The sequence below is a fragment of the Schistocerca gregaria genome, chromosome 6 (assembly GCF_023897955.1).
Source record: "Schistocerca gregaria isolate iqSchGreg1 chromosome 6, iqSchGreg1.2, whole genome shotgun sequence".
In the NCBI taxonomy this organism is placed as follows: domain Eukaryota; kingdom Metazoa; phylum Arthropoda; class Insecta; order Orthoptera; family Acrididae; genus Schistocerca; species Schistocerca gregaria.
In genome coordinates this window covers 30,263,567-30,291,016 of record NC_064925.1, presented here as the reverse complement: position 1 = coordinate 30,291,016, position 27,450 = coordinate 30,263,567, and the positions used below count along the sequence as shown (strand labels likewise).

At 49.9% G+C, this 27,450-nt stretch overlaps 35 non-coding genes across 35 annotated transcripts; all 35 read right to left on the bottom strand.

Moving 5' to 3' along the window:
* Positions 1 to 202: 202 nt before the first annotated feature.
* On the bottom strand, positions 203 to 275 carry Trnaa-agc (transfer RNA alanine (anticodon AGC)). The gene has a single exon. It is a non-coding gene; the product is annotated as a tRNA-Ala (tRNA).
* A 413-nt stretch (positions 276 to 688) lies between these two features.
* On the bottom strand, positions 689 to 761 carry Trnaa-ugc (transfer RNA alanine (anticodon UGC)). The gene has a single exon. It is a non-coding gene; the product is annotated as a tRNA-Ala (tRNA).
* A 989-nt stretch (positions 762 to 1,750) lies between these two features.
* Trnaa-agc (transfer RNA alanine (anticodon AGC)) lies at positions 1,751 to 1,823 on the bottom strand. Its single transcript has one exon. It is a non-coding gene; the product is annotated as a tRNA-Ala (tRNA).
* A 413-nt stretch (positions 1,824 to 2,236) lies between these two features.
* On the bottom strand, positions 2,237 to 2,309 carry Trnaa-ugc (transfer RNA alanine (anticodon UGC)). The gene has a single exon. It is a non-coding gene; the product is annotated as a tRNA-Ala (tRNA).
* Positions 2,310 to 3,298: 989 nt separating this feature from the next.
* On the bottom strand, positions 3,299 to 3,371 carry Trnaa-agc (transfer RNA alanine (anticodon AGC)). The gene has a single exon. It is a non-coding gene; the product is annotated as a tRNA-Ala (tRNA).
* Positions 3,372 to 3,784: 413 nt separating this feature from the next.
* Positions 3,785 to 3,857, bottom strand: Trnaa-ugc (transfer RNA alanine (anticodon UGC)). The gene has a single exon. It is a non-coding gene; the product is annotated as a tRNA-Ala (tRNA).
* A 989-nt stretch (positions 3,858 to 4,846) lies between these two features.
* On the bottom strand, positions 4,847 to 4,919 carry Trnaa-agc (transfer RNA alanine (anticodon AGC)). Its single transcript has one exon. It is a non-coding gene; the product is annotated as a tRNA-Ala (tRNA).
* Positions 4,920 to 5,332: 413 nt separating this feature from the next.
* On the bottom strand, positions 5,333 to 5,405 carry Trnaa-ugc (transfer RNA alanine (anticodon UGC)). The gene has a single exon. It is a non-coding gene; the product is annotated as a tRNA-Ala (tRNA).
* A 989-nt stretch (positions 5,406 to 6,394) lies between these two features.
* Positions 6,395 to 6,467, bottom strand: Trnaa-agc (transfer RNA alanine (anticodon AGC)). The gene has a single exon. It is a non-coding gene; the product is annotated as a tRNA-Ala (tRNA).
* Positions 6,468 to 6,880: 413 nt separating this feature from the next.
* Positions 6,881 to 6,953, bottom strand: Trnaa-ugc (transfer RNA alanine (anticodon UGC)). The gene has a single exon. It is a non-coding gene; the product is annotated as a tRNA-Ala (tRNA).
* A 1,503-nt stretch (positions 6,954 to 8,456) lies between these two features.
* On the bottom strand, positions 8,457 to 8,529 carry Trnaa-ugc (transfer RNA alanine (anticodon UGC)). The gene has a single exon. It is a non-coding gene; the product is annotated as a tRNA-Ala (tRNA).
* A 1,017-nt stretch (positions 8,530 to 9,546) lies between these two features.
* Trnaa-agc (transfer RNA alanine (anticodon AGC)) lies at positions 9,547 to 9,619 on the bottom strand. Its single transcript has one exon. It is a non-coding gene; the product is annotated as a tRNA-Ala (tRNA).
* Positions 9,620 to 10,032: 413 nt separating this feature from the next.
* Trnaa-ugc (transfer RNA alanine (anticodon UGC)) lies at positions 10,033 to 10,105 on the bottom strand. The gene has a single exon. It is a non-coding gene; the product is annotated as a tRNA-Ala (tRNA).
* Positions 10,106 to 11,094: 989 nt separating this feature from the next.
* Trnaa-agc (transfer RNA alanine (anticodon AGC)) lies at positions 11,095 to 11,167 on the bottom strand. Its single transcript has one exon. It is a non-coding gene; the product is annotated as a tRNA-Ala (tRNA).
* Positions 11,168 to 11,580: 413 nt separating this feature from the next.
* Positions 11,581 to 11,653, bottom strand: Trnaa-ugc (transfer RNA alanine (anticodon UGC)). The gene has a single exon. It is a non-coding gene; the product is annotated as a tRNA-Ala (tRNA).
* A 1,006-nt stretch (positions 11,654 to 12,659) lies between these two features.
* Trnaa-agc (transfer RNA alanine (anticodon AGC)) lies at positions 12,660 to 12,732 on the bottom strand. The gene has a single exon. It is a non-coding gene; the product is annotated as a tRNA-Ala (tRNA).
* Positions 12,733 to 13,145: 413 nt separating this feature from the next.
* On the bottom strand, positions 13,146 to 13,218 carry Trnaa-ugc (transfer RNA alanine (anticodon UGC)). Its single transcript has one exon. It is a non-coding gene; the product is annotated as a tRNA-Ala (tRNA).
* A 1,006-nt stretch (positions 13,219 to 14,224) lies between these two features.
* On the bottom strand, positions 14,225 to 14,297 carry Trnaa-agc (transfer RNA alanine (anticodon AGC)). The gene has a single exon. It is a non-coding gene; the product is annotated as a tRNA-Ala (tRNA).
* Positions 14,298 to 14,710: 413 nt separating this feature from the next.
* Trnaa-ugc (transfer RNA alanine (anticodon UGC)) lies at positions 14,711 to 14,783 on the bottom strand. The gene has a single exon. It is a non-coding gene; the product is annotated as a tRNA-Ala (tRNA).
* A 1,005-nt stretch (positions 14,784 to 15,788) lies between these two features.
* Positions 15,789 to 15,861, bottom strand: Trnaa-agc (transfer RNA alanine (anticodon AGC)). The gene has a single exon. It is a non-coding gene; the product is annotated as a tRNA-Ala (tRNA).
* Positions 15,862 to 16,274: 413 nt separating this feature from the next.
* Trnaa-ugc (transfer RNA alanine (anticodon UGC)) lies at positions 16,275 to 16,347 on the bottom strand. The gene has a single exon. It is a non-coding gene; the product is annotated as a tRNA-Ala (tRNA).
* A 1,006-nt stretch (positions 16,348 to 17,353) lies between these two features.
* Trnaa-agc (transfer RNA alanine (anticodon AGC)) lies at positions 17,354 to 17,426 on the bottom strand. Its single transcript has one exon. It is a non-coding gene; the product is annotated as a tRNA-Ala (tRNA).
* A 413-nt stretch (positions 17,427 to 17,839) lies between these two features.
* On the bottom strand, positions 17,840 to 17,912 carry Trnaa-ugc (transfer RNA alanine (anticodon UGC)). The gene has a single exon. It is a non-coding gene; the product is annotated as a tRNA-Ala (tRNA).
* Positions 17,913 to 18,917: 1,005 nt separating this feature from the next.
* On the bottom strand, positions 18,918 to 18,990 carry Trnaa-agc (transfer RNA alanine (anticodon AGC)). The gene has a single exon. It is a non-coding gene; the product is annotated as a tRNA-Ala (tRNA).
* A 413-nt stretch (positions 18,991 to 19,403) lies between these two features.
* Positions 19,404 to 19,476, bottom strand: Trnaa-ugc (transfer RNA alanine (anticodon UGC)). Its single transcript has one exon. It is a non-coding gene; the product is annotated as a tRNA-Ala (tRNA).
* Positions 19,477 to 20,482: 1,006 nt separating this feature from the next.
* Trnaa-agc (transfer RNA alanine (anticodon AGC)) lies at positions 20,483 to 20,555 on the bottom strand. The gene has a single exon. It is a non-coding gene; the product is annotated as a tRNA-Ala (tRNA).
* A 413-nt stretch (positions 20,556 to 20,968) lies between these two features.
* Positions 20,969 to 21,041, bottom strand: Trnaa-ugc (transfer RNA alanine (anticodon UGC)). Its single transcript has one exon. It is a non-coding gene; the product is annotated as a tRNA-Ala (tRNA).
* Positions 21,042 to 22,047: 1,006 nt separating this feature from the next.
* Trnaa-agc (transfer RNA alanine (anticodon AGC)) lies at positions 22,048 to 22,120 on the bottom strand. Its single transcript has one exon. It is a non-coding gene; the product is annotated as a tRNA-Ala (tRNA).
* Positions 22,121 to 22,533: 413 nt separating this feature from the next.
* Trnaa-ugc (transfer RNA alanine (anticodon UGC)) lies at positions 22,534 to 22,606 on the bottom strand. Its single transcript has one exon. It is a non-coding gene; the product is annotated as a tRNA-Ala (tRNA).
* Positions 22,607 to 23,595: 989 nt separating this feature from the next.
* On the bottom strand, positions 23,596 to 23,668 carry Trnaa-agc (transfer RNA alanine (anticodon AGC)). The gene has a single exon. It is a non-coding gene; the product is annotated as a tRNA-Ala (tRNA).
* Positions 23,669 to 24,081: 413 nt separating this feature from the next.
* Positions 24,082 to 24,154, bottom strand: Trnaa-ugc (transfer RNA alanine (anticodon UGC)). The gene has a single exon. It is a non-coding gene; the product is annotated as a tRNA-Ala (tRNA).
* Positions 24,155 to 25,160: 1,006 nt separating this feature from the next.
* Positions 25,161 to 25,233, bottom strand: Trnaa-agc (transfer RNA alanine (anticodon AGC)). Its single transcript has one exon. It is a non-coding gene; the product is annotated as a tRNA-Ala (tRNA).
* Positions 25,234 to 25,646: 413 nt separating this feature from the next.
* Trnaa-ugc (transfer RNA alanine (anticodon UGC)) lies at positions 25,647 to 25,719 on the bottom strand. The gene has a single exon. It is a non-coding gene; the product is annotated as a tRNA-Ala (tRNA).
* A 1,006-nt stretch (positions 25,720 to 26,725) lies between these two features.
* Trnaa-agc (transfer RNA alanine (anticodon AGC)) lies at positions 26,726 to 26,798 on the bottom strand. Its single transcript has one exon. It is a non-coding gene; the product is annotated as a tRNA-Ala (tRNA).
* A 413-nt stretch (positions 26,799 to 27,211) lies between these two features.
* Trnaa-ugc (transfer RNA alanine (anticodon UGC)) lies at positions 27,212 to 27,284 on the bottom strand. Its single transcript has one exon. It is a non-coding gene; the product is annotated as a tRNA-Ala (tRNA).
* Between the last annotated feature and the right edge of the window lie 166 nt (positions 27,285 to 27,450).

The following is a 27,450-nucleotide window of genomic DNA, read 5'->3' as shown; positions in this document are numbered from 1 at the left end:
GGCTTAAGAATCTTATGGGAACACTTGTACTGTTTGTAAATTAAGTGTAGGAGTTGGAGGAGGGTGCTTCCTGCGCACGAATAACAGCACGCTTGCCAATTGTGGATGCTAATCGTTCTCTTGTATCTGCCTAGACACATCTGCTGGCTGTGAATTACTCCACTTGCATGGCAAGGTGCGCATGTAGGTGTGTTAAAAATTCTGGAGGCGCTGGGTATCGATCCCAGTACCTCTCGCATGCTAAGCGAGCGCTCTACCATCTGAGCTACGCCCCCTCCATGATAAATTGTGCTACATACAGCAATATCAATGTCACAGACGCTTGCACTCCCATTATTCCGCAGACAAACACTACTCTCTATGTATCTGTGAGGGTGTCTTTCAGGTTTCGTGCATTCTGTATTGAATCGTAGTTGGCCACAATGGAAGTGGCACGCATCACGTCGAAAATAGAATTCGGACACCGCTCTGAGTAAGACGAACGTGTTGTCCACTCTCTAGACTTCAATGACGTTAAGCCGTGATACCTAAGACAGACCTGCACTCGATGACAGCCGGTCCCCACACATACATCTTGCTCTCCTTACGTCAGTATGCATCATACAAGTCTGTGACGCTGGCTTTGCCACATCTTGCGTGCTTTTAGGTTCGCCGCGATCAACACTTGGCATCCACTGACCACAAAACATGGAGGCGCCGGGGCTTCAACCCGGGACCTTTCACATGCAAAGCGAACGCTCTACCAACTGAGCTACGCCCCCATCCGCGACCAAACTGCGCTATTCTCCATTCCTTGAGGCTCTGATGTGCACGGACACGATGCTTGGTTGGTTTGTAGCGCTGAAGGGACCAGAGTACAAAGGCGCGGACACGTTCATATACACAAGAGTTCCAAGTAGTTTCGATGCTCTGGTATTACGAATGCAAATTCCGTCTGTTTTTAACGTCTTAAATTGAAAGGGGGGTCACAAATTGCTCCGTTTTCACTCCTTGTCGACAATCACACAGCACCTGAGGTAACAAGCACATCTCGAGCCCCATTCTGCACTCCACTGTTCATGCAAACTCAGTGCCTCGCTCTTTGCTACTGTGTACCACTCTTGTCGTCCAACTGCAAAACACTGGGCCACAACAAGTTTCCACGTCTCCATTGCACTGCGCAAACTACGAAACGCTCCCCAAACATGGCACTCGCCCATGCAGCCGACTTTTACGACTTTACACGACGCTCACGCTAGTGACAGCCTCATTTATAGTTCGACGTCGCCCCAAAGCGAATGAGCACATTTCGCCTACGGCTTAGGCCGCCCTCCTAGTGTGGCTGCTCGGTGTCTGCAGGCAGCGAGGGGCTGCAAGCTTCCTGCGTTCGCACCTATGTCACCTGTGCTTGCTTGTCAGAGACAGACTATCGCAAAACATACAAATCACTCCATGAATTGATTGCTACGGCATCTGTTATCAGAAGTCACAACTAGCAACACCAGTAGCAGCCGACTGCACGCAAAGAATAGGAATGTGCAGTGGGATTTACGTGAACTTTCCGACGTAGGCTTAAGAATCTTATGGGAACACTTGTACTGTTTGTAAATTAAGTGTAGGAGTTGGAGGAGGGTGCTTCCTGCGCACGAATAACAGCACGCTTGCCAATTGTGGATGCTAATCGTTCTCTTGTATCTGCCTAGACACATCTGCTGGCTGTGAATTACTCCACTTGCATGGCAAGGTGCGCATGTAGGTGTGTTAAAAATTCTGGAGGCGCTGGGTATCGATCCCAGTACCTCTCGCATGCTAAGCGAGCGCTCTACCATCTGAGCTACGCCCCCTCCATGATAAATTGTGCTACATACAGCAATATCAATGTCACAGACGCTTGCACTCCCATTATTCCGCAGACAAACACTACTCTCTATGTATCTGTGAGGGTGTCTTTCAGGTTTCGTGCATTCTGTATTGAATCGTAGTTGGCCACAATGGAAGTGGCACGCATCACGTCGAAAATAGAATTCGGACACCGCTCTGAGTAAGACGAACGTGTTGTCCACTCTCTAGACTTCAATGACGTTAAGCCGTGATACCTAAGACAGACCTGCACTCGATGACAGCCGGTCCCCACACATACATCTTGCTCTCCTTACGTCAGTATGCATCATACAAGTCTGTGACGCTGGCTTTGCCACATCTTGCGTGCTTTTAGGTTCGCCGCGATCAACACTTGGCATCCACTGACCACAAAACATGGAGGCGCCGGGGCTTCAACCCGGGACCTTTCACATGCAAAGCGAACGCTCTACCAACTGAGCTACGCCCCCATCCGCGACCAAACTGCGCTATTCTCCATTCCTTGAGGCTCTGATGTGCACGGACACGATGCTTGGTTGGTTTGTAGCGCTGAAGGGACCAGAGTACAAAGGCGCGGACACGTTCATATACACAAGAGTTCCAAGTAGTTTCGATGCTCTGGTATTACGAATGCAAATTCCGTCTGTTTTTAACGTCTTAAATTGAAAGGGGGGTCACAAATTGCTCCGTTTTCACTCCTTGTCGACAATCACACAGCACCTGAGGTAACAAGCACATCTCGAGCCCCATTCTGCACTCCACTGTTCATGCAAACTCAGTGCCTCGCTCTTTGCTACTGTGTACCACTCTTGTCGTCCAACTGCAAAACACTGGGCCACAACAAGTTTCCACGTCTCCATTGCACTGCGCAAACTACGAAACGCTCCCCAAACATGGCACTCGCCCATGCAGCCGACTTTTACGACTTTACACGACGCTCACGCTAGTGACAGCCTCATTTATAGTTCGACGTCGCCCCAAAGCGAATGAGCACATTTCGCCTACGGCTTAGGCCGCCCTCCTAGTGTGGCTGCTCGGTGTCTGCAGGCAGCGAGGGGCTGCAAGCTTCCTGCGTTCGCACCTATGTCACCTGTGCTTGCTTGTCAGAGACAGACTATCGCAAAACATACAAATCACTCCATGAATTGATTGCTACGGCATCTGTTATCAGAAGTCACAACTAGCAACACCAGTAGCAGCCGACTGCACGCAAAGAATATGAATGTGCAGTGGGATTTACGTGAACTTTCCGACGTAGGCTTAAGAATCTTATGGGAACACTTGTACTGTTTGTAAATTAAGTGTAGGAGTTGGAGGAGGGTGCTTCCTGCGCACGAATAACAGCACGCTTGCCAATTGTGGATGCTAATCGTTCTCTTGTATCTGCCTAGACACATCTGCTGGCTGTGAATTACTCCACTTGCATGGCAAGGTGCGCATGTAGGTGTGTTAAAAATTCTGGAGGCGCTGGGTATCGATCCCAGTACCTCTCGCATGCTAAGCGAGCGCTCTACCATCTGAGCTACGCCCCCTCCATGATAAATTGTGCTACATACAGCAATATCAATGTCACAGACGCTTGCACTCCCATTATTCCGCAGACAAACACTACTCTCTATGTATCTGTGAGGGTGTCTTTCAGGTTTCGTGCATTCTGTATTGAATCGTAGTTGGCCACAATGGAAGTGGCACGCATCACGTCGAAAATAGAATTCGGACACCGCTCTGAGTAAGACGAACGTGTTGTCCACTCTCTAGACTTCAATGACGTTAAGCCGTGATACCTAAGACAGACCTGCACTCGATGACAGCCGGTCCCCACACATACATCTTGCTCTCCTTACGTCAGTATGCATCATACAAGTCTGTGACGCTGGCTTTGCCACATCTTGCGTGCTTTTAGGTTCGCCGCGATCAACACTTGGCATCCACTGACCACAAAACATGGAGGCGCCGGGGCTTCAACCCGGGACCTTTCACATGCAAAGCGAACGCTCTACCAACTGAGCTACGCCCCCATCCGCGACCAAACTGCGCTATTCTCCATTCCTTGAGGCTCTGATGTGCACGGACACGATGCTTGGTTGGTTTGTAGCGCTGAAGGGACCAGAGTACAAAGGCGCGGACACGTTCATATACACAAGAGTTCCAAGTAGTTTCGATGCTCTGGTATTACGAATGCAAATTCCGTCTGTTTTTAACGTCTTAAATTGAAAGGGGGGTCACAAATTGCTCCGTTTTCACTCCTTGTCGACAATCACACAGCACCTGAGGTAACAAGCACATCTCGAGCCCCATTCTGCACTCCACTGTTCATGCAAACTCAGTGCCTCGCTCTTTGCTACTGTGTACCACTCTTGTCGTCCAACTGCAAAACACTGGGCCACAACAAGTTTCCACGTCTCCATTGCACTGCGCAAACTACGAAACGCTCCCCAAACATGGCACTCGCCCATGCAGCCGACTTTTACGACTTTACACGACGCTCACGCTAGTGACAGCCTCATTTATAGTTCGACGTCGCCCCAAAGCGAATGAGCACATTTCGCCTACGGCTTAGGCCGCCCTCCTAGTGTGGCTGCTCGGTGTCTGCAGGCAGCGAGGGGCTGCAAGCTTCCTGCGTTCGCACCTATGTCACCTGTGCTTGCTTGTCAGAGACAGACTATCGCAAAACATACAAATCACTCCATGAATTGATTGCTACGGCATCTGTTATCAGAAGTCACAACTAGCAACACCAGTAGCAGCCGACTGCACGCAAAGAATAGGAATGTGCAGTGGGATTTACGTGAACTTTCCGACGTAGGCTTAAGAATCTTATGGGAACACTTGTACTGTTTGTAAATTAAGTGTAGGAGTTGGAGGAGGGTGCTTCCTGCGCACGAATAACAGCACGCTTGCCAATTGTGGATGCTAATCGTTCTCTTGTATCTGCCTAGACACATCTGCTGGCTGTGAATTACTCCACTTGCATGGCAAGGTGCGCATGTAGGTGTGTTAAAAATTCTGGAGGCGCTGGGTATCGATCCCAGTACCTCTCGCATGCTAAGCGAGCGCTCTACCATCTGAGCTACGCCCCCTCCATGATAAATTGTGCTACATACAGCAATATCAATGTCACAGACGCTTGCACTCCCATTATTCCGCAGACAAACACTATTCTCTATGTATCTGTGAGGGTGTCTTTCAGGTTTCGTGCATTCTGTATTGAATCGTAGTTGGCCACAATGGAAGTGGCACGCATCACGTCGAAAATAGAATTCGGACACCGCTCTGAGTAAGACGAACGTGTTGTCCACTCTCTAGACTTCAATGACGTTAAGCCGTGATACCTAAGACAGACCTGCACTCGATGACAGCCGGTCCCCACACATACATCTTGCTCTCCTTACGTCAGTATGCATCATACAAGTCTGTGACGCTGGCTTTGCCACATCTTGCGTGCTTTTAGGTTCGCCGCGATCAACACTTGGCATCCACTGACCACAAAACATGGAGGCGCCGGGGCTTCAACCCGGGACCTTTCACATGCAAAGCGAACGCTCTACCAACTGAGCTACGCCCCCATCCGCGACCAAACTGCGCTATTCTCCATTCCTTGAGGCTCTGATGTGCACGGACACGATGCTTGGTTGGTTTGTAGCGCTGAAGGGACCAGAGTACAAAGGCGCGGACACGTTCATATACACAAGAGTTCCAAGTAGTTTCGATGCTCTGGTATTACGAATGCAAATTCCGTCTGTTTTTAACGTCTTAAATTGAAAGGGGGGTCACAAATTGCTCCGTTTTCACTCCTTGTCGACAATCACACAGCACCTGAGGTAACAAGCACATCTCGAGCCCCATTCTGCACTCCACTGTTCATGCAAACTCAGTGCCTCGCTCTTTGCTACTGTGTACCACTCTTGTCGTCCAACTGCAAAACACTGGGCCACAACAAGTTTCCACGTCTCCATTGCACTGCGCAAACTACGAAACGCTCCCCAAACATGGCACTCGCCCATGCAGCCGACTTTTACGACTTTACACGACGCTCACGCTAGTGACAGCCTCATTTATAGTTCGACGTCGCCCCAAAGCGAATGAGCACATTTCGCCTACGGCTTAGGCCGCCCTCCTAGTGTGGCTGCTCGGTGTCTGCAGGCAGCGAGGGGCTGCAAGCTTCCTGCGTTCGCACCTATGTCACCTGTGCTTGCTTGTCAGAGACAGACTATCGCAAAACATACAAATCACTCCATGAATTGATTGCTACGGCATCTGTTATCAGAAGTCACAACTAGCAACACCAGTAGCAGCCGACTGCACGCAAAGAATAGGAATGTGCAGTGGGATTTACGTGAACTTTCCGACGTAGGCTTAAGAATCTTATGGGAACACTTGTACTGTTTGTAAATTAAGTGTAGGAGTTGGAGGAGGGTGCTTCCTGCGCACGAATAACAGCACGCTTGCCAATTGTGGATGCTAATCGTTCTCTTGTATCTGCCTAGACACATCTGCTGGCTGTGAATTACTCCACTTGCATGGCAAGGTGCGCATGTAGGTGTGTTAAAAATTCTGGAGGCGCTGGGTATCGATCCCAGTACCTCTCGCATGCTAAGCGAGCGCTCTACCATCTGAGCTACGCCCCCTCCATGATAAATTGTGCTACATACAGCAATATCAATGTCACAGACGCTTGCACTCCCATTATTCCGCAGACAAACACTATTCTCTATGTATCTGTGAGGGTGTCTTTCAGGTTTCGTGCATTCTGTATTGAATCGTAGTTGGCCACAATGGAAGTGGCACGCATCACGTCGAAAATAGAATTCGGACACCGCTCTGAGTAAGACGAACGTGTTGTCCACTCTCTAGACTTCAATGACGTTAAGCCGTGATACCTAAGACAGACCTGCACTCGATGACAGCCGGTCCCCACACATACATCTTGCTCTCCTTACGTCAGTATGCATCATACAAGTCTGTGACGCTGGCTTTGCAACATCTTGCGTGCTTTTAGGTTCGCCGCGATCAACACTTGGCATCCACTGACCACAAAACATGGAGGCGCCGGGGCTTCAACCCGGGACCTTTCACATGCAAAGCGAACGCTCTACCAACTGAGCTACGCCCCCATCCGCGACCAAACTGCGCTATTCTCCATTCCTTGAGGCTCTGATGTGCACGGACACGATGCTTGGTTGGTTTGTAGCGCTGAAGGGACCAGAGTACAAAGGCGCGGACACGTTCATATACACAAGAGTTCCAAGTAGTTTCGATGCTCTGGTATTACGAATGCAAATTCCGTCTGTTTTTAACGTCTTAAATTGAAAGGGGGGTCACAAATTGCTCCGTTTTCACTCCTTGTCGACAATCACACAGCACCTGAGGTAACAAGCACATCTCGAGCCCCATTCTGCACTCCACTGTTCATGCAAACTCAGTGCCTCGCTCTTTGCTACTGTGTACCACTCTTGTCGTCCAACTGCAAAACACTGGGCCACAACAAGTTTCCACGTCTCCATTGCACTGCGCAAACTACGAAACGCTCCCCAAACATGGCACTCGCCCATGCAGCCGACTTTTACGACTTTACACGACGCTCACGCAACGCTCACGCTAGTGACAGCCTCATTTATAGTTCGACGTCGCCCCAAAGCGAATGAGCACATTTCGCCTACGGCTTAGGCCGCCCTCCTAGTGTGGCTGCTCGGTGTCTGCAGGCAGCGAGGGGCTGCAAGCTTCCTGCGTTCGCACCTATGTCACCTGTGCTTGCTTGTCAGAGACAGACTATCGCAAAACATACAAATCACTCCATGAATTGATTGCTACGGCATCTGTTATCAGAAGTCACAACTAGCAACACCAGTAGCAGCCGACTGCACGCAAAGAATAGGAATGTGCAGTGGGATTTACGTGAACCCGGCGTAAGGCAGATCTTTCCGACGTAGGCTTAAGAATCTTATGGGAACACTTGTACTGTTTGTAAATTAAGTGTAGGAGTTGGAGGAGGGTGCTTCCTGCGCACGAATAACAGCACGCTTGCCAATTGTGGATGCTAATCGTTCTCTTGTATCTGCCTAGACACATCTGCTGGCTGTGAATTACTCCACTTGCATGGCAAGGTGCGCATGTAGGTGTGTTAAAAATTCAGGAGGCGCTGGGTATCAATCCCAGTACCTCTCGCATGCTAAGCGAGCGCTCTACCATCTGAGCTACGCCCACTCCATGATAAATTGTGCTACATACAGCAATATCAATGTCACAGACGCTTGCACTCCCATTATTCCGCAGACAAACACTACTCTCTATGTATCTGTGAGGGTGTCTTTCAGGTTTCGTGCATTCTGTATTGAATCGTAGTTGGCCACAATGGAAGTGGCACGCATCACGTCGAAAATAGAATTCGGACACCGCTCTGAGTAAGACGAACGTGTTGTCCACTCTCTAGACTTCAATGACGTTAAGCCGTGATACCTAAGACAGACCTGCACTCGATGACAGCCGGTCCCCACACATACATCTTGCTCTCCTTACGTCAGTATGCATCATACAAGTCTGTGACGCTGGCTTTGCCACATCTTGCGTGCTTTTAGGTTCGCCGCGATCAACACTTGGCATCCACTGACCACAAAACATGGAGGCGCCGGGGCTTCAACCCGGGACCTTTCACATGCAAAGCGAACGCTCTACCAACTGAGCTACGCCCCCATCCGCGACCAAACTGCGCTATTCTCCATTCCTTGAGGCTCTGATGTGCACGGACACGATGCTTGGTTGGTTTGTAGCGCTGAAGGGACCAGAGTACAAAGGCGCGGACACGTTCATATACACAAGAGTTCCAAGTAGTTTCGATGCTCTGGTATTACGAATGCAAATTCCGTCTGTTTTTAACGTCTTAAATTGAAAGGGGGGTCACAAATTGCTCCGTTTTCACTCCTTGTCGACAATCACACAGCACCTGAGGTAACAAGCACATCTCGAGCCCCATTCTGCACTCCACTGTTCATGCAAACTCAGTGCCTCGCTCTTTGCTACTGTGTACCACTCTTGTCGTCCAACTGCAAAACACTGGGCCACAACAAGTTTCCACGTCTCCATTGCACTGCGCAAACTACGAAACGCTCCCCAAACATGGCACTCGCCCATGCAGCCGACTTTTACGACTTTACACGACGCTCACGCAACGCTCACGCTAGTGACAGCCTCATTTATAGTTCGACGTCGCCCCAAAGCGAATGAGCACATTTCGCCTACGGCTTAGGCCGCCCTCCTAGTGTGGCTGCTCGGTGTCTGCAGGCAGCGAGGGGCTGCAAGCTTCCTGCGTTCGCACCTATGTCACCTGTGCTTGCTTGTCAGAGACAGACTATCGCAAAACATACAAATCACTCCATGAATTGATTGCTACAGCATCTGTTATCAGAAGTCACAACTAGCAACACCAGTAGCAGCCGACTGCACGCAAAGAATAGGAATGTGCAGTGGGATTTACGTGAACCTGGCGTAAGGCAGATCTTTCCGACGTAGGCTTAAGAATCTTATGGGAACACTTGTACTGTTTGTAAATTAAGTGTAGGAGTTGGAGGAGGGTGCTTCCTGCGCACGAATAACAGCACGCTTGCCAATTGTGGATGCTAATCGTTCTCTTGTATCTGCCTAGACACATCTGCTGGCTGTGAATTACTCCACTTGCATGGCAAGGTGCGCATGTAGGTGTGTTAAAAATTCTGGAGGCGCTGGGTATCAATCCCAGTACCTCTCGCATGCTAAGCGAGCGCTCTACCATCTGAGCTACGCCCCCTCCATGATAAATTGTGCTACATACAGCAATATCAATGTCACAGACGCTTGCACTCCCATTATTCCGCAGACAAACACTACTCTCTATGTATCTGTGAGGGTGTCTTTCAGGTTTCGTGCATTCTGTATTGAATCGTAGTTGGCCACAATGGAAGTGGCACGCATCACGTCGAAAATAGAATTCGGACACCGCTCTGAGTAAGACGAACGTGTTGTCCACTCTCTAGACTTCAATGACGTTAAGCCGTGATACCTAAGACAGACCTGCACTCGATGACAGCCGGTCCCCACACATACATCTTGCTCTCCTTACGTCAGTATGCATCATACAAGTCTGTGACGCTGGCTTTGCCACATCTTGCGTGCTTTTAGGTTCGCCGCGATCAACACTTGGCATCCACTGACCACAAAACATGGAGGCGCCGGGGCTTCAACCCGGGACCTTTCACATGCAAAGCGAACGCTCTACCAACTGAGCTACGCCCCCATCCGCGACCAAACTGCGCTATTCTCCATTCCTTGAGGCTCTGATGTGCACGGACACGATGCTTGGTTGGTTTGTAGCGCTGAAGGGACCAGAGTACAAAGGCGCGGACACGTTCATATACACAAGAGTTCCAAGTAGTTTCGATGCTCTGGTATTACGAATGCAAATTCCGTCTGTTTTTAACGTCTTAAATTGAAAGGGGGGTCACAAATTGCTCCGTTTTCACTCCTTGTCGACAATCACACAGCACCTGAGGTAACAAGCACATCTCGAGCCCCATTCTGCACTCCACTGTTCATGCAAACTCAGTGCCTCGCTCTTTGCTACTGTGTACCACTCTTGTCGTCCAACTGCAAAACACTGGGCCACAACAAGTTTCCACGTCTCCATTGCACTGCGCAAACTACGAAACGCTCCCCAAACATGGCACTCGCCCATGCAGCCGACTTTTACGACTTTACACGACGCTCACGCTAGTGACAGCCTCATTTATAGTTCGACGTCGCCCCAAAGCGAATGAGCACATTTCGCCTACGGCTTAGGCCGCCCTCCTAGTGTGGCTGCTCGGTGTCTGCAGGCAGCGAGGGGCTGCAAGCTTCCTGCGTTCGCACCTATGTCACCTGTGCTTGCTTGTCAGAGACAGACTATCGCAAAACATACAAATCACTCCATGAATTGATTGCTACGGCATCTGTTATCAGAAGTCACAACTAGCAACACCAGTAGCAGCCGACTGCACGCAAAGAATAGGAATGTGCAGTGGGATTTACGTGAACTTTCCGACGTAGGCTTAAGAATCTTATGGGAACACTTGTACTGTTTGTAAATTAAGTGTAGGAGTTGGAGGAGGGTGCTTCCTGCGCACGAATAACAGCACGCTTGCCAATTGTGGATGCTAATCGTTCTCTTGTATCTGCCTAGACACATCTGCTGGCTGTGAATTACCCCACTTGCATGGCAAGGTGCGCATGTAGGTGTGTTAAAAATTCTGGAGGCGCTGGGTATCGATCCCAGTACCTCTCGCATGCTAAGCGAGCGCTCTACCATCTGAGCTACGCCCCCTCCATGATAAATTGTGCTACATACAGCAATATCAATGTCACAGACGCTTGCACTCCCATTATTCCGCAGACAAACACTACTCTCTATGTATCTGTGAGGGTGTCTTTCAGGTTTCGTGCATTCTGTATTGAATCGTAGTTGGCCACAATGGAAGTGGCACGCATCACGTCGAAAATAGAATTCGGACACCGCTCTGAGTAAGACGAACGTGTTGTCCACTCTCTAGACTTCAATGACGTTAAGCCGTGATACCTAAGACAGACCTGCACTCGATGACAGCCGGTCCCCACACATACATCTTGCTCTCCTTACGTCAGTATGCATCATACAAGTCTGTGACGCTGGCTTTGCAACATCTTGCGTGCTTTTAGGTTCGCCGCGATCAACACTTGGCATCCACTGACCACAAAACATGGAGGCGCCGGGGCTTCAACCCGGGACCTTTCACATGCAAAGCGAACGCTCTACCAACTGAGCTACGCCCCCATCCGCGACCAAACTGCGCTATTCTCCATTCCTTGAGGCTCTGATGTGCACGGACACGATGCTTGGTTGGTTTGTAGCGCTGAAGGGACCAGCGTACAAAGGCGCGGACACGTTCATATACACAAGAGTTCCAAGTAGTTTCGATGCTCTGGTATTACGAATGCAAATTCCGTCTGTTTTTAACGTCTTAAATTGAAAGGGGGGTCACAAATTGCTCCGTTTTCACTCCTTGTCGACAATCACACAGCACCTGAGGTAACAAGCACATCTCGAGCCCCATTCTGCACTCCACTGTTCATGCAAACTCAGTGCCTCGCTCTTTGCTACTGTGTACCACTCTTGTCGTCCAACTGCAAAACACTGGGCCACAACAAGTTTCCACGTCTCCATTGCACTGCGCAAACTACGAAACGCTCCCCAAACATGGCACTCGCCCATGCAGCCGACTTTTACGACTTTACACGACGCTCACGCTAGTGACAGCCTCATTTATAGTTCGACGTCGCCCCAAAGCGAATGAGCACATTTCGCCTACGGCTTAGGCCGCCCTCCTAGTGTGGCTGCTCGGTGTCTGCAGGCAGCGAGGGGCTGCAAGCTTCCTGCGTTCGCACCTATGTCACCTGTGCTTGCTTGTCAGAGACAGACTATCGCAAAACATACAAATCACTCCATGAATTGATTGCTACGGCATCTGTTATCAGAAGTCACAACTAGCAACACCAGTAGCAGCCGACTGCACGCAAAGAATAGGAATGTGCAGTGGGATTTACGTGAACCCGGCGTAAGGCAGATCTTTCCGACGTAGGCTTAAGAATCTTATGGGAACACTTGTACTGTTTGTAAATTAAGTGTAGGAGTTGGAGGAGGGTGCTTCCTGCGCACGAATAACAGCACGCTTGCCAATTGTGGATGCTAATCGTTCTCTTGTATCTGCCTAGACACATCTGCTGGCTGTGAATTACTCCACTTGCATGGCAAGGTGCGCATGTAGGTGTGTTAAAAATTCTGGAGGCGCTGGGTATCGATCCCAGTACCTCTCGCATGCTAAGCGAGCGCTCTACCATCTGAGCTACGCCCCCTCCATGATAAATTGTGCTACATACAGCAATATCAATGTCACAGACGCTTGCACTCCCATTATTCCGCAGACAAACACTACTCTCTATGTATCTGTGAGGGTGTCTTTCAGGTTTCGTGCATTCTGTATTGAATCGTAGTTGGCCACAATGGAAGTGGCACGCATCACGTCGAAAATAGAATTCGGACACCGCTCTGAGTAAGACGAACGTGTTGTCCACTCTCTAGACTTCAATGACGTTAAGCCGTGATACCTAAGACAGACCTGCACTCGATGACAGCCGGTCCCCACACATACATCTTGCTCTCCTTACGTCAGTATGCATCATACAAGTCTGTGACGCTGGCTTTGCAACATCTTGCGTGCTTTTAGGTTCGCCGCGATCAACACTTGGCATCCACTGACCACAAAACATGGAGGCGCCGGGGCTTCAACCCGGGACCTTTCACATGCAAAGCGAACGCTCTACCAACTGAGCTACGCCCCCATCCGCGACCAAACTGCGCTATTCTCCATTCCTTGAGGCTCTGATGTGCACGGACACGATGCTTGGTTGGTTTGTAGCGCTGAAGGGACCAGAGTACAAAGGCGCGGACACGTTCATATACACAAGAGTTCCAAGTAGTTTCGATGCTCTGGTATTACGAATGCAAATTCCGTCTGTTTTTAACGTCTTAAATTGAAAGGGGGGTCACAAATTGCTCCGTTTTCACTCCTTGTCGACAATCACACAGCACCTGAGGTAACAAGCACATCTCGAGCCCCATTCTGCACTCCACTGTTCATGCAAACTCAGTGCCTCGCTCTTTGCTACTGTGTACCACTCTTGTCGTCCAACTGCAAAACACTGGGCCACAACAAGTTTCCACGTCTCCATTGCACTGCGCAAACTACGAAACGCTCCCCAAACATGGCACTCGCCCATGCAGCCGACTTTTACGACTTTACACGACGCTCACGCTAGTGACAGCCTCATTTATAGTTCGACGTCGCCCCAAAGCGAATGAGCACATTTCGCCTACGGCTTAGGCCGCCCTCCTAGTGTGGCTGCTCGGTGTCTGCAGGCAGCGAGGGGCTGCAAGCTTCCTGCGTTCGCACCTATGTCACCTGTGCTTGCTTGTCAGAGACAGACTATCGCAAAACATACAAATCACTCCATGAATTGATTGCTACGGCATCTGTTATCAGAAGTCACAACTAGCAACACCAGTAGCAGCCGACTGCACGCAAAGAATAGGAATGTGCAGTGGGATTTACGTGAACCCGGCGTAAGGCAGATCTTTCCGACGTAGGCTTAAGAATCTTATGGGAACACTTGTACTGTTTGGAAATTAAGTGTAGGAGTTGGAGGAGGGTGCTTCCTGCGCACGAATAACAGCACGCTTGCCAATTGTGGATGCTAATCGTTCTCTTGTATCTGCCTAGACACATCTGCTGGCTGTGAATTACTCCACTTGCATGGCAAGGTGCGCATGTAGGTGTGTTAAAAATTCTGGAGGCGCTGGGTATCGATCCCAGTACCTCTCGCATGCTAAGCGAGCGCTCTACCATCTGAGCTACGCCCCCTCCATGATAAATTGTGCTACATACAGCAATATCAATGTCACAGACGCTTGCACTCCCATTATTCCGCAGACAAACACTACTCTCTATGTATCTGTGAGGGTGTCTTTCAGGTTTCGTGCATTCTGTATTGAATCGTAGTTGGCCACAATGGAAGTGGCACGCATCACGTCGAAAATAGAATTCGGACACCGCTCTGAGTAAGACGAACGTGTTGTCCACTCTCTAGACTTCAATGACGTTAAGCCGTGATACCTAAGACAGACCTGCACTCGATGACAGCCGGTCCCCACACATACATCTTGCTCTCCTTACGTCAGTATGCATCATACAAGTCTGTGACGCTGGCTTTGCAACATCTTGCGTGCTTTTAGGTTCGCCGCGATCAACACTTGGCATCCACTGACCACAAAACATGGAGGCGCCGGGGCTTCAACCCGGGACCTTTCACATGCAAAGCGAACGCTCTACCAACTGAGCTACGCCCCCATCCGCGACCAAACTGCGCTATTCTCCATTCCTTGAGGCTCTGATGTGCACGGACACGATGCTTGGTTGGTTTGTAGCGCTGAAGGGACCAGAGTACAAAGGCGCGGACACGTTCATATACACAAGAGTTCCAAGTAGTTTCGATGCTCTGGTATTACGAATGCAAATTCCGTCTGTTTTTAACGTCTTAAATTGAAAGGGGGTCACAAATTGCTCCGTTTTCACTCCTTGTCGACAATCACACAGCACCTGAGGTAACAAGCACATCTCGAGCCCCATTCTGCACTCCACTGTTCATGCAAACTCAGTGCCTCGCTCTTTGCTACTGTGTACCACTCTTGTCGTCCAACTGCAAAACACTGGGCCACAACAAGTTTCCACGTCTCCATTGCACTGCGCAAACTACGAAACGCTCCCCAAACATGGCACTCGCCCATGCAGCCGACTTTTACGACTTTACACGACGCTCACGCTAGTGACAGCCTCATTTATAGTTCGACGTCGCCCCAAAGCGAATGAGCACATTTCGCCTACGGCTTAGGCCGCCCTCCTAGTGTGGCTGCTCGGTGTCTGCAGGCAGCGAGGGGCTGCAAGCTTCCTGCGTTCGCACCTATGTCACCTGTGCTTGCTTGTCAGAGACAGACTATCGCAAAACATACAAATCACTCCATGAATTGATTGCTACGGCATCTGTTATCAGAAGTCACAACTAGCAACACCAGTAGCAGCCGACTGCACGCAAAGAATAGGAATGTGCAGTGGGATTTACGTGAACCCGGCGTAAGGCAGATCTTTCCGACGTAGGCTTAAGAATCTTATGGGAACACTTGTACTGTTTGTAAATTAAGTGTAGGAGTTGGAGGAGGGTGCTTCCTGCGCACGAATAACAGCACGCTTGCCAATTGTGGATGCTAATCGTTCTCTTGTATCTGCCTAGACACATCTGCTGGCTGTGAATTACTCCACTTGCATGGCAAGGTGCGCATGTAGGTGTGTTAAAAATTCTGGAGGCGCTGGGTATCGATCCCAGTACCTCTCGCATGCTAAGCGAGCGCTCTACCATCTGAGCTACGCCCCCTCCATGATAAATTGTGCTACATACAGCAATATCAATGTCACAGACGCTTGCACTCCCATTATTCCGCAGACAAACACTACTCTCTATGTATCTGTGAGGGTGTCTTTCAGGTTTCGTGCATTCTGTATTGAATCGTAGTTGGCCACAATGGAAGTGGCACGCATCACGTCGAAAATAGAATTCGGACACCGCTCTGAGTAAGACGAACGTGTTGTCCACTCTCTAGACTTCAATGACGTTAAGCCGTGATACCTAAGACAGACCTGCACTCGATGACAGCCGGTCCCCACACATACATCTTGCTCTCCTTACGTCAGTATGCATCATACAAGTCTGTGACGCTGGCTTTGCAACATCTTGCGTGCTTTTAGGTTCGCCGCGATCAACACTTGGCATCCACTGACCACAAAACATGGAGGCGCCGGGGCTTCAACCCGGGACCTTTCACATGCAAAGCGAACGCTCTACCAACTGAGCTACGCCCCCATCCGCGACCAAACTGCGCTATTCTCCATTCCTTGAGGCTCTGATGTGCACGGACACGATGCTTGGTTGGTTTGTAGCGCTGAAGGGACCAGAGTACAAAGGCGCGGACACGTTCATATACACAAGAGTTCCAAGTAGTTTCGATGCTCTGGTATTACGAATGCAAATTCCGTCTGTTTTTAACGTCTTAAATTGAAAGGGGGGTCACAAATTGCTCCGTTTTCACTCCTTGTCGACAATCACACAGCACCTGAGGTAACAAGCACATCTCGAGCCCCATTCTGCACTCCACTGTTCATGCAAACTCAGTGCCTCGCTCTTTGCTACTGTGTACCACTCTTGTCGTCCAACTGCAAAACACTGGGCCACAACAAGTTTCCACGTCTCCATTGCACTGCGCAAACTACGAAACGCTCCCCAAACATGGCACTCGCCCATGCAGCCGACTTTTACGACTTTACACGACGCTCACGCTAGTGACAGCCTCATTTATAGTTCGACGTCGCCCCAAAGCGAATGAGCACATTTCGCCTACGGCTTAGGCCGCCCTCCTAGTGTGGCTGCTCGGTGTCTGCAGGCAGCGAGGGGCTGCAAGCTTCCTGCGTTCGCACCTATGTCACCTGTGCTTGCTTGTCAGAGACAGACTATCGCAAAACATACAAATCACTCCATGAATTGATTGCTACGGCATCTGTTATCAGAAGTCACAACTAGCAACACCAGTAGCAGCCGACTGCACGCAAAGAATAGGAATGTGCAGTGGGATTTACGTGAACCCGGCGTAAGGCAGATCTTTCCGACGTAGGCTTAAGAATCTTATGGGAACACTTGTACTGTTTGGAAATTAAGTGTAGGAGTTGGAGGAGGGTGCTTCCTGCGCACGAATAACAGCACGCTTGCCAATTGTGGATGCTAATCGTTCTCTTGTATCTGCCTAGACACATCTGCTGGCTGTGAATTACTCCACTTGCATGGCAAGGTGCGCATGTAGGTGTGTTAAAAATTCTGGAGGCGCTGGGTATCGATCCCAGTACCTCTCGCATGCTAAGCGAGCGCTCTACCATCTGAGCTACGCCCCCTCCATGATAAATTGTGCTACATACAGCAATATCAATGTCACAGACGCTTGCACTCCCATTATTCCGCAGACAAACACTACTCTCTATGTATCTGTGAGGGTGTCTTTCAGGTTTCGTGCATTCTGTATTGAATCGTAGTTGGCCACAATGGAAGTGGCACGCATCACGTCGAAAATAGAATTCGGACACCGCTCTGAGTAAGACGAACGTGTTGTCCACTCTCTAGACTTCAATGACGTTAAGCCGTGATACCTAAGACAGACCTGCACTCGATGACAGCCGGTCCCCACACATACATCTTGCTCTCCTTACGTCAGTATGCATCATACAAGTCTGTGACGCTGGCTTTGCAACATCTTGCGTGCTTTTAGGTTCGCCGCGATCAACACTTGGCATCCACTGACCACAAAACATGGAGGCGCCGGGGCTTCAACCCGGGACCTTTCACATGCAAAGCGAACGCTCTACCAACTGAGCTACGCCCCCATCCGCGACCAAACTGCGCTATTCTCCATTCCTTGAGGCTCTGATGTGCACGGACACGATGCTTGGTTGGTTTGTAGCGCTGAAGGGACCAGAGTACAAAGGCGCGGACACGTTCATATACACAAGAGTTCCAAGTAGTTTCGATGCTCTGGTATTACGAATGCAAATTCCGTCTGTTTTTAACGTCTTAAATTGAAAGGGGGTCACAAATTGCTCCGTTTTCACTCCTTGTCGACAATCACACAGCACCTGAGGTAACAAGCACATCTCGAGCCCCATTCTGCACTCCACTGTTCATGCAAACTCAGTGCCTCGCTCTTTGCTACTGTGTACCACTCTTGTCGTCCAACTGCAAAACACTGGGCCACAACAAGTTTCCACGTCTCCATTGCACTGCGCAAACTACGAAACGCTCCCCAAACATGGCACTCGCCCATGCAGCCGACTTTTACGACTTTACACGACGCTCACGCTAGTGACAGCCTCATTTATAGTTCGACGTCGCCCCAAAGCGAATGAGCACATTTCGCCTACGGCTTAGGCCGCCCTCCTAGTGTGGCTGCTCGGTGTCTGCAGGCAGCGAGGGGCTGCAAGCTTCCTGCGTTCGCACCTATGTCACCTGTGCTTGCTTGTCAGAGACAGACTATCGCAAAACATACAAATCACTCCATGAATTGATTGCTACGGCATCTGTTATCAGAAGTCACAACTAGCAACACCAGTAGCAGCCGACTGCACGCAAAGAATAGGAATGTGCAGTGGGATTTACGTGAACCCGGCGTAAGGCAGATCTTTCCGACGTAGGCTTAAGAATCTTATGGGAACACTTGTACTGTTTGTAAATTAAGTGTAGGAGTTGGAGGAGGGTGCTTCCTGCGCACGAATAACAGCACGCTTGCCAATTGTGGATGCTAATCGTTCTCTTGTATCTGCCTAGACACATCTGCTGGCTGTGAATTACTCCACTTGCATGGCAAGGTGCGCATGTAGGTGTGTTAAAAATTCTGGAGGCGCTGGGTATCGATCCCAGTACCTCTCGCATGCTAAGCGAGCGCTCTACCATCTGAGCTACGCCCCCTCCATGATAAATTGTGCTACATACAGCAATATCAATGTCACAGACGCTTGCACTCCCATTATTCCGCAGACAAACACTACTCTCTATGTATCTGTGAGGGTGTCTTTCAGGTTTCGTGCATTCTGTATTGAATCGTAGTTGGCCACAATGGAAGTGGCACGCATCACGTCGAAAATAGAATTCGGACACCGCTCTGAGTAAGACGAACGTGTTGTCCACTCTCTAGACTTCAATGACGTTAAGCCGTGATACCTAAGACAGACCTGCACTCGATGACAGCCGGTCCCCACACATACATCTTGCTCTCCTTACGTCAGTATGCATCATACAAGTCTGTGACGCTGGCTTTGCAACATCTTGCGTGCTTTTAGGTTCGCCGCGATCAACACTTGGCATCCACTGACCACAAAACATGGAGGCGCCGGGGCTTGAACCCGGGACCTTTCACATGCAAAGCGAACGCTCTACCAACTGAGCTACGCCCCCATCCGCGACCAAACTGCGCTATTCTCCATTCCTTGAGGCTCTGATGTGCACGGACACGATGCTTGGTTGGTTTGTAGCGCTGAAGGGACCAGAGTACAAAGGCGCGGACACGTTCATATACACAAGAGTTCCAAGTAGTTTCGATGCTCTGGTATTACGAATGCAAATTCCGTCTGTTTTTAACGTCTTAAATTGAAAGGGGGGTCACAAATTGCTCCGTTTTCACTCCTTGTCGACAATCACACAGCACCTGAGGTAACAAGCACATCTCGAGCCCCATTCTGCACTCCACTGTTCATGCAAACTCAGTGCCTCGCTCTTTGCTACTGTGTACCACTCTTGTCGTCCAACTGCAAAACACTGGGCCACAACAAGTTTCCACGTCTCCATTGCACTGCGCAAACTACGAAACGCTCCCCAAACATGGCACTCGCCCATGCAGCCGACTTTTACGACTTTACACGACGCTCACGCTAGTGACAGCCTCATTTATAGTTCGACGTCGCCCCAAAGCGAATGAGCACATTTCGCCTACGGCTTAGGCCGCCCTCCTAGTGTGGCTGCTCGGTGTCTGCAGGCAGCGAGGGGCTGCAAGCTTCCTGCGTTCGCACCTATGTCACCTGTGCTTGCTTGTCAGAGACAGACTATCGCAAAACATACAAATCACTCCATGAATTGATTGCTACAGCATCTGTTATCAGAAGTCACAACTAGCAACACCAGTAGCAGCCGACTGCACGCAAAGAATAGGAATGTGCAGTGGGATTTACGTGAACCTGGCGTAAGGCAGATCTTTCCGACGTAGGCTTAAGAATCTTATGGGAACACTTGTACTGTTTGTAAATTAAGTGTAGGAGTTGGAGGAGGGTGCTTCCTGCGCACGAATAACAGCACGCTTGCCAATTGTGGATGCTAATCGTTCTCTTGTATCTGCCTAGACACATCTGCTGGCTGTGAATTACTCCACTTGCATGGCAAGGTGCGCATGTAGGTGTGTTAAAAATTCTGGAGGCGCTGGGTATCGATCCCAGTACCTCTCGCATGCTAAGCGAGCGCTCTACCATCTGAGCTACGCCCCCTCCATGATAAATTGTGCTACATACAGCAATATCAATGTCACAGACGCTTGCACTCCCATTATTCCGCAGACAAACACTACTCTCTATGTATCTGTGAGGGTGTCTTTCAGGTTTCGTGCATTCTGTATTGAATCGTAGTTGGCCACAATGGAAGTGGCACGCATCACGTCGAAAATAGAATTCGGACACCGCTCTGAGTAAGACGAACGTGTTGTCCACTCTCTAGACTTCAATGACGTTAAGCCGTGATACCTAAGACAGACCTGCACTCGATGACAGCCGGTCCCCACACATACATCTTGCTCTCCTTACGTCAGTATGCATCATACAAGTCTGTGACGCTGGCTTTGCAACATCTTGCGTGCTTTTAGGTTCGCCGCGATCAACACTTGGCATCCACTGACCACAAAACATGGAGGCGCCGGGGCTTCAACCCGGGACCTTTCACATGCAAAGCGAACGCTCTACCAACTGAGCTACGCCCCCATCCGCGACCAAACTGCGCTATTCTCCATTCCTTGAGGCTCTGATGTGCACGGACACGATGCTTGGTTGGTTTGTAGCGCTGAAGGGACCAGAGTACAAAGGCGCGGACACGTTCATATACACAAGAGTTCCAAGTAGTTTCGATGCTCTGGTATTACGAATGCAAATTCCGTCTGTTTTTAACGTCTTAAATTGAAAGGGGGGTCACAAATTGCTCCGTTTTCACTCCTTGTCGACAATCACACAGCACCTGAGGTAACAAGCACATCTCGAGCCCCATTCTGCACTCCACTGTTCATGCAAACTCAGTGCCTCGCTCTTTGCTACTGTGTACCACTCTTGTCGTCCAACTGCAAAACACTGGGCCACAACAAGTTTCCACGTCTCCATTGCACTGCGCAAACTACGAAACGCTCCCCAAACATGGCACTCGCCCATGCAGCCGACTTTTACGACTTTACACGACGCTCACGCTAGTGACAGCCTCATTTATAGTTCGACGTCGCCCCAAAGCGAATGAGCACATTTCGCCTACGGCTTAGGCCGCCCTCCTAGTGTGGCTGCTCGGTGTCTGCAGGCAGCGAGGGGCTGCAAGCTTCCTGCGTTCGCACCTATGTCACCTGTGCTTGCTTGTCAGAGACAGACTATCGCAAAACATACAAATCACTCCATGAATTGATTGCTACGGCATCTGTTATCAGAAGTCACAACTAGCAACACCAGTAGCAGCCGACTGCACGCAAAGAATAGGAATGTGCAGTGGGATTTACGTGAACCCGGCGTAAGGCAGATCTTTCCGACGTAGGCTTAAGAATCTTATGGGAACACTTGTACTGTTTGTAAATTAAGTGTAGGAGTTGGAGGAGGGTGCTTCCTGCGCACGAATAACAGCACGCTTGCCAATTGTGGATGCTAATCGTTCTCTTGTATCTGCCTAGACACATCTGCTGGCTGTGAATTACTCCACTTGCATGGCAAGGTACGCATGTAGGTGTGTTAAAAATTCTGGAGGCGCTGGGTATCGATCCCAGTACCTCTCGCATGCTAAGCGAGCGCTCTACCATCTGAGCTACGCCCCCTCCATGATAAATTGTGCTACATACAGCAATATCAATGTCACAGACGCTTGCACTCCCATTATTCCGCAGACAAACACTACTCTCTATGTATCTGTGAGGGTGTCTTTCAGGTTTCGTGCATTCTGTATTGAATCGTAGTTGGCCACAATGGAAGTGGCACGCATCACGTCGAAAATAGAATTCGGACACCGCTCTGAGTAAGACGAACGTGTTGTCCACTCTCTAGACTTCAATGACGTTAAGCCGTGATACCTAAGACAGACCTGCACTCGATGACAGCCGGTCCCCACACATACATCTTGCTCTCCTTACGTCAGTATGCATCATACAAGTCTGTGACGCTGGCTTTGCAACATCTTGCGTGCTTTTAGGTTCGCCGCGATCAACACTTGGCATCCACTGACCACAAAACACGGAGGCGCCGGGGCTTCAACCCGGGACCTTTCACATGCAAAGCGAACGCTCTACCAACTGAGCTACGCCCCCATCCGCGACCAAACTGCGCTATTCTCCATTCCTTGAGGCTCTGATGTGCACGGACACGATGCTTGGTTGGTTTGTAGCGCTGAAGGGACCAGAGTACAAAGGCGCGGACACGTTCATATACACAAGAGTTCCAAGTAGTTTCGATGCTCTGGTATTACGAATGCAAATTCCGTCTGTTTTTAACGTCTTAAATTGAAAGGGGGGTCACAAATTGCTCCGTTTTCACTCCTTGTCGACAATCACACAGCACCTGAGGTAACAAGCACATCTCGAGCCCCATTCTGCACTCCACTGTTCATGCAAACTCAGTGCCTCGCTCTTTGCTACTGTGTACCACTCTTGTCGTCCAACTGCAAAACACTGGGCCACAACAAGTTTCCACGTCTCCATTGCACTGCGCAAACTACGAAACGCTCCCCAAACATGGCACTCGCCCATGCAGCCGACTTTTACGACTTTACACGACGCTCACGCTAGTGACAGCCTCATTTATAGTTCGACGTCGCCCCAAAGCGAATGAGCACATTTCGCCTACGGCTTAGGCCGCCCTCCTAGTGTGGCTGCTCGGTGTCTGCAGGCAGCGAGGGGCTGCAAGCTTCCTGCGTTCGCACCTATGTCACCTGTGCTTGCTTGTCAGAGACAGACTATCGCAAAACATACAAATCACTCCATGAATTGATTGCTACGGCATCTGTTATCAGAAGTCACAACTAGCAACACCAGTAGCAGCCGACTGCACGCAAAGAATAGGAATGTGCAGTGGGATTTACGTGAACTTTCCGACGTAGGCTTAAGAATCTTATGGGAACACTTGTACTGTTTGTAAATTAAGTGTAGGAGTTGGAGGAGGGTGCTTCCTGCGCACGAATAACAGCACGCTTGCCAATTGTGGATGCTAATCGTTCTCTTGTATCTGCCTAGACACATCTGCTGGCTGTGAATTACTCCACTTGCATGGCAAGGTGCGCATGTAGGTGTGTTAAAAATTCTGGAGGCGCTGGGTATCGATCCCAGTACCTCTCGCATGCTAAGCGAGCGCTCTACCATCTGAGCTACGCCCCCTCCATGATAAATTGTGCTACATACAGCAATATCAATGTCACAGACGCTTGCACTCCCATTATTCCGCAGACAAACACTACTCTCTATGTATCTGTGAGGGTGTCTTTCAGGTTTCGTGCATTCTGTATTGAATCGTAGTTGGCCACAATGGAAGTGGCACGCATCACGTCGAAAATAGAATTCGGACACCGCTCTGAGTAAGACGAACGTGTTGTCCACTCTCTAGACTTCAATGACGTTAAGCCGTGATACCTAAGACAGACCTGCACTCGATGACAGCCGGTCCCCACACATACATCTTGCTCTCCTTACGTCAGTATGCATCATACAAGTCTGTGACGCTGGCTTTGCAACATCTTGCGTGCTTTTAGGTTCGCCGCGATCAACACTTGGCATCCACTGACCACAAAACATGGAGGCGCCGGGGTTTGAACCCGGGACCTTTCACATGCAAAGCGAACGCTCTACCAACTGAGCTACGCCCCCATCCGCGACCAAACTGCGCTATTCTCCATTCCTTGAGGCTCTGATGTGCACGGACACGATGCTTGGTTGGTTTGTAGCGCTGAAGGGACCAGAGTACAAAGGCGCGGACACGTTCATATACACAAGAGTTCCAAGTAGTTTCGATGCTCTGGTATTACGAATGCAAATTCCGTCTGTTTTTAACGTCTTAAATTGAAAGGGGGGTCACAAATTGCTCCGTTTTCACTCCTTGTCGACAATCACACAGCACCTGAGGTAACAAGCACATCTCGAGCCCCATTCTGCACTCCACTGTTCATGCAAACTCAGTGCCTCGCTCTTTGCTACTGTGTACCACTCTTGTCGTCCAACTGCAAAACACTGGGCCACAACAAGTTTCCACGTCTCCATTGCACTGCGCAAACTACGAAACGCTCCCCAAACATGGCACTCGCCCATGCAGCCGACTTTTACGACTTTACACGACGCTCACGCTACTGACAGCCTCATTTATAGTTCGACGTCGCCCCAAAGCGAATGAGCACATTTCGCCTACGGCTTAGGCCGCCCTCCTAGTGTGGCTGCTCGGTGTCTGCAGGCAGCGAGGGGCTGCAAGCTTCCTGCGTTCGCACCTATGTCACCTGTGCTTGCTTGTCAGAGACAGACTATCGCAAAACATACAAATCACTCCATGAATTGATTGCTACGGCATCTGTTATCAGAAGTCACAACTAGCAACACCAGTAGCAGCAGACTGCACGCAAAGAATAGGAATGTGCAGTGGGATTTACGTGAACCCGGCGTAAGGCAGATCTTTCCGACGTAGGCTTAAGAATCTTATGGGAACACTTGTACTGTTTGTAAATTAAGTGTAGGAGTTGGAGGAGGGTGCTTCCTGCGCACGAATAACAGCACGCTTGCCAATTGTGGATGCTAATCGTTCTCTTGTATCTGCCTAGACACATCTGCTGGCTGTGAATTACTCCACTTGCATGGCAAGGTGCGCATGTAGGTGTGTTAAAAATTCTGGAAGCGCTGGGTATCGATCCCAGTACCTCTCGCATGCTAAGCGAGCGCTCTACCATCTGAGCTACGCCCCCTCCATGATAAATTGTGCTACATACAGCAATATCAATGTCACAGACGCTTGCACTCCCATTATTCCGCAGACAAACACTACTCTCTATGTATCTGTGAGGGTGTCTTTCAGGTTTCGTGCATTCTGTATTGAAACGTAGTTGGCCACAATGGAAGTGGCACGCATCACGTCGAAAATAGAATTCGGACACCGCTCTGAGTAAGACGAACGTGTTGTCCACTCTCTAGACTTCAATGACGTTAAGCCGTGATACCTAAGACAGACCTGCACTCGATGACAGCCGGTCCCCACACATACATCTTGCTCTCCTTACGTCAGTATGCATCATACAAGTCTGTGACGCTGGCTTTGCAACATCTTGCGTGCTTTTAGGTTCGCCGCGATCAACACTTGGCATCCACTGACCACAAAACACGGAGGCGCCGGGGCTTCAACCCGGGACCTTTCACATGCAAAGCGAACGCTCTACCAACTGAGCTACGCCCCCATCCGCGACCAAACTGCGCTATTCTCCATTCCTTGAGGCTCTGATGTGCACGGACACGATGCTTGGTTGGTTTGTAGCGCTGAAGGGACCAGAGTACAAAGGCGCGGACACGTTCATATACACAAGAGTTCCAAGTAGTTTCGATGCTCTGGTATTACGAATGCAAATTCCGTCTGTTTTTAACGTCTTAAATTGAAAGGGGGGTCACAAATTGCTCCGTTTTCACTCCTTGTCGACAATCACACAGCACCTGAGGTAACAAGCACATCTCGAGCCCCATTCTGCACTCCACTGTTCATGCAAACTCAGTGCCTCGCTCTTTGCTACTGTGTACCACTCTTGTCGTCCAACTGCAAAACACTGGGCCACAACAAGTTTCCACGTCTCCATTGCACTGCGCAAACTACGAAACGCTCCCCAAACATGGCACTCGCCCATGCAGCCGACTTTTACGACTTTACACGACGCTCACGCTAGTGACAGCCTCATTTATAGTTCGACGTCGCCCCAAAGCGAATGAGCACATTTCGCCTACGGCTTAGGCCGCCCTCCTAGTGTGGCTGCTCGGTGTCTGCAGGCAGCGAGGGGCTGCAAGCTTCCTGCGTTCGCACCTATGTCACCTGTGCTTGCTTGTCAGAGACAGACTATCGCAAAACATACAAATCACTCCATGAATTGATTGCTACGGCATCTGTTATCAGAAGTCACAACTAGCAACACCAGTAGCAGCAGACTGCACGTAAAGAATAGGAATGTGCAGTGGGATTTACGTGAACCCGGCGTAAGGCAGATCTTTCCGACGTAGGCTTAAGAATCTTATGGGAACACTTGTACTGTTTGTAAATTAAGTGTAGGAGTTGGAGGAGGGTGCTTCCTGCGCACGAATAACAGCACGCTTGCCAATTGTGGATGCTAATCGTTCTCTTGTATCTGCCTAGACACATCTGCTGGCTGTGAATTACTCCACTTGCATGGCAAGGTGCGCATGTAGGTGTGTTAAAAATTCTGGAGGCGCTGGGTATCGATCCCAGTACCTCTCGCATGCTAAGCGAGCGCTCTACCATCTGAGCTACGCCCCCTCCATGATAAATTGTGCTACATACAGCAATATCAATGTCACAGACGCTTGCACTCCCATTATTCCGCAGACAAACACTACTCTCTATGTATCTGTGAGGGTGTCTTTCAGGTTTCGTGCATTCTGTATTGAATCGTAGTTGGCCACAATGGAAGTGGCACGCATCACGTCGAAAATAGAATTCGGACACCGCTCTGAGTAAGACGAACGTGTTGTCCACTCTCTAGACTTCAATGACGTTAAGCCGTGATACCTAAGACAGACCTGCACTCGATGACAGCCGGTCCCCACACATACATCTTGCTCTCCTTACGTCAGTATGCATCATACAAGTCTGTGACGCTGGCTTTGCAACATCTTGCGTGCTTTTAGGTTCGCCGCGATCAACACTTGGCATCCACTGACCACAAAACATGGAGGCGCCGGGGCTTGAACCCGGGACCTTTCACATGCAAAGCGAACGCTCTACCAACTGAGCTACGCCCCCATCCGCGACCAAACTGCGCTATTCTCCATTCCTTGAGGCTCTGATGTGCACGGACACGATGCTTGGTTGGTTTGTAGCGCTGAAGGGACCAGAGTACAAAGGCGCGGACACGTTCATATACACAAGAGTTCCAAGTAGTTTCGATGCTCTGGTATTACGAATGCAA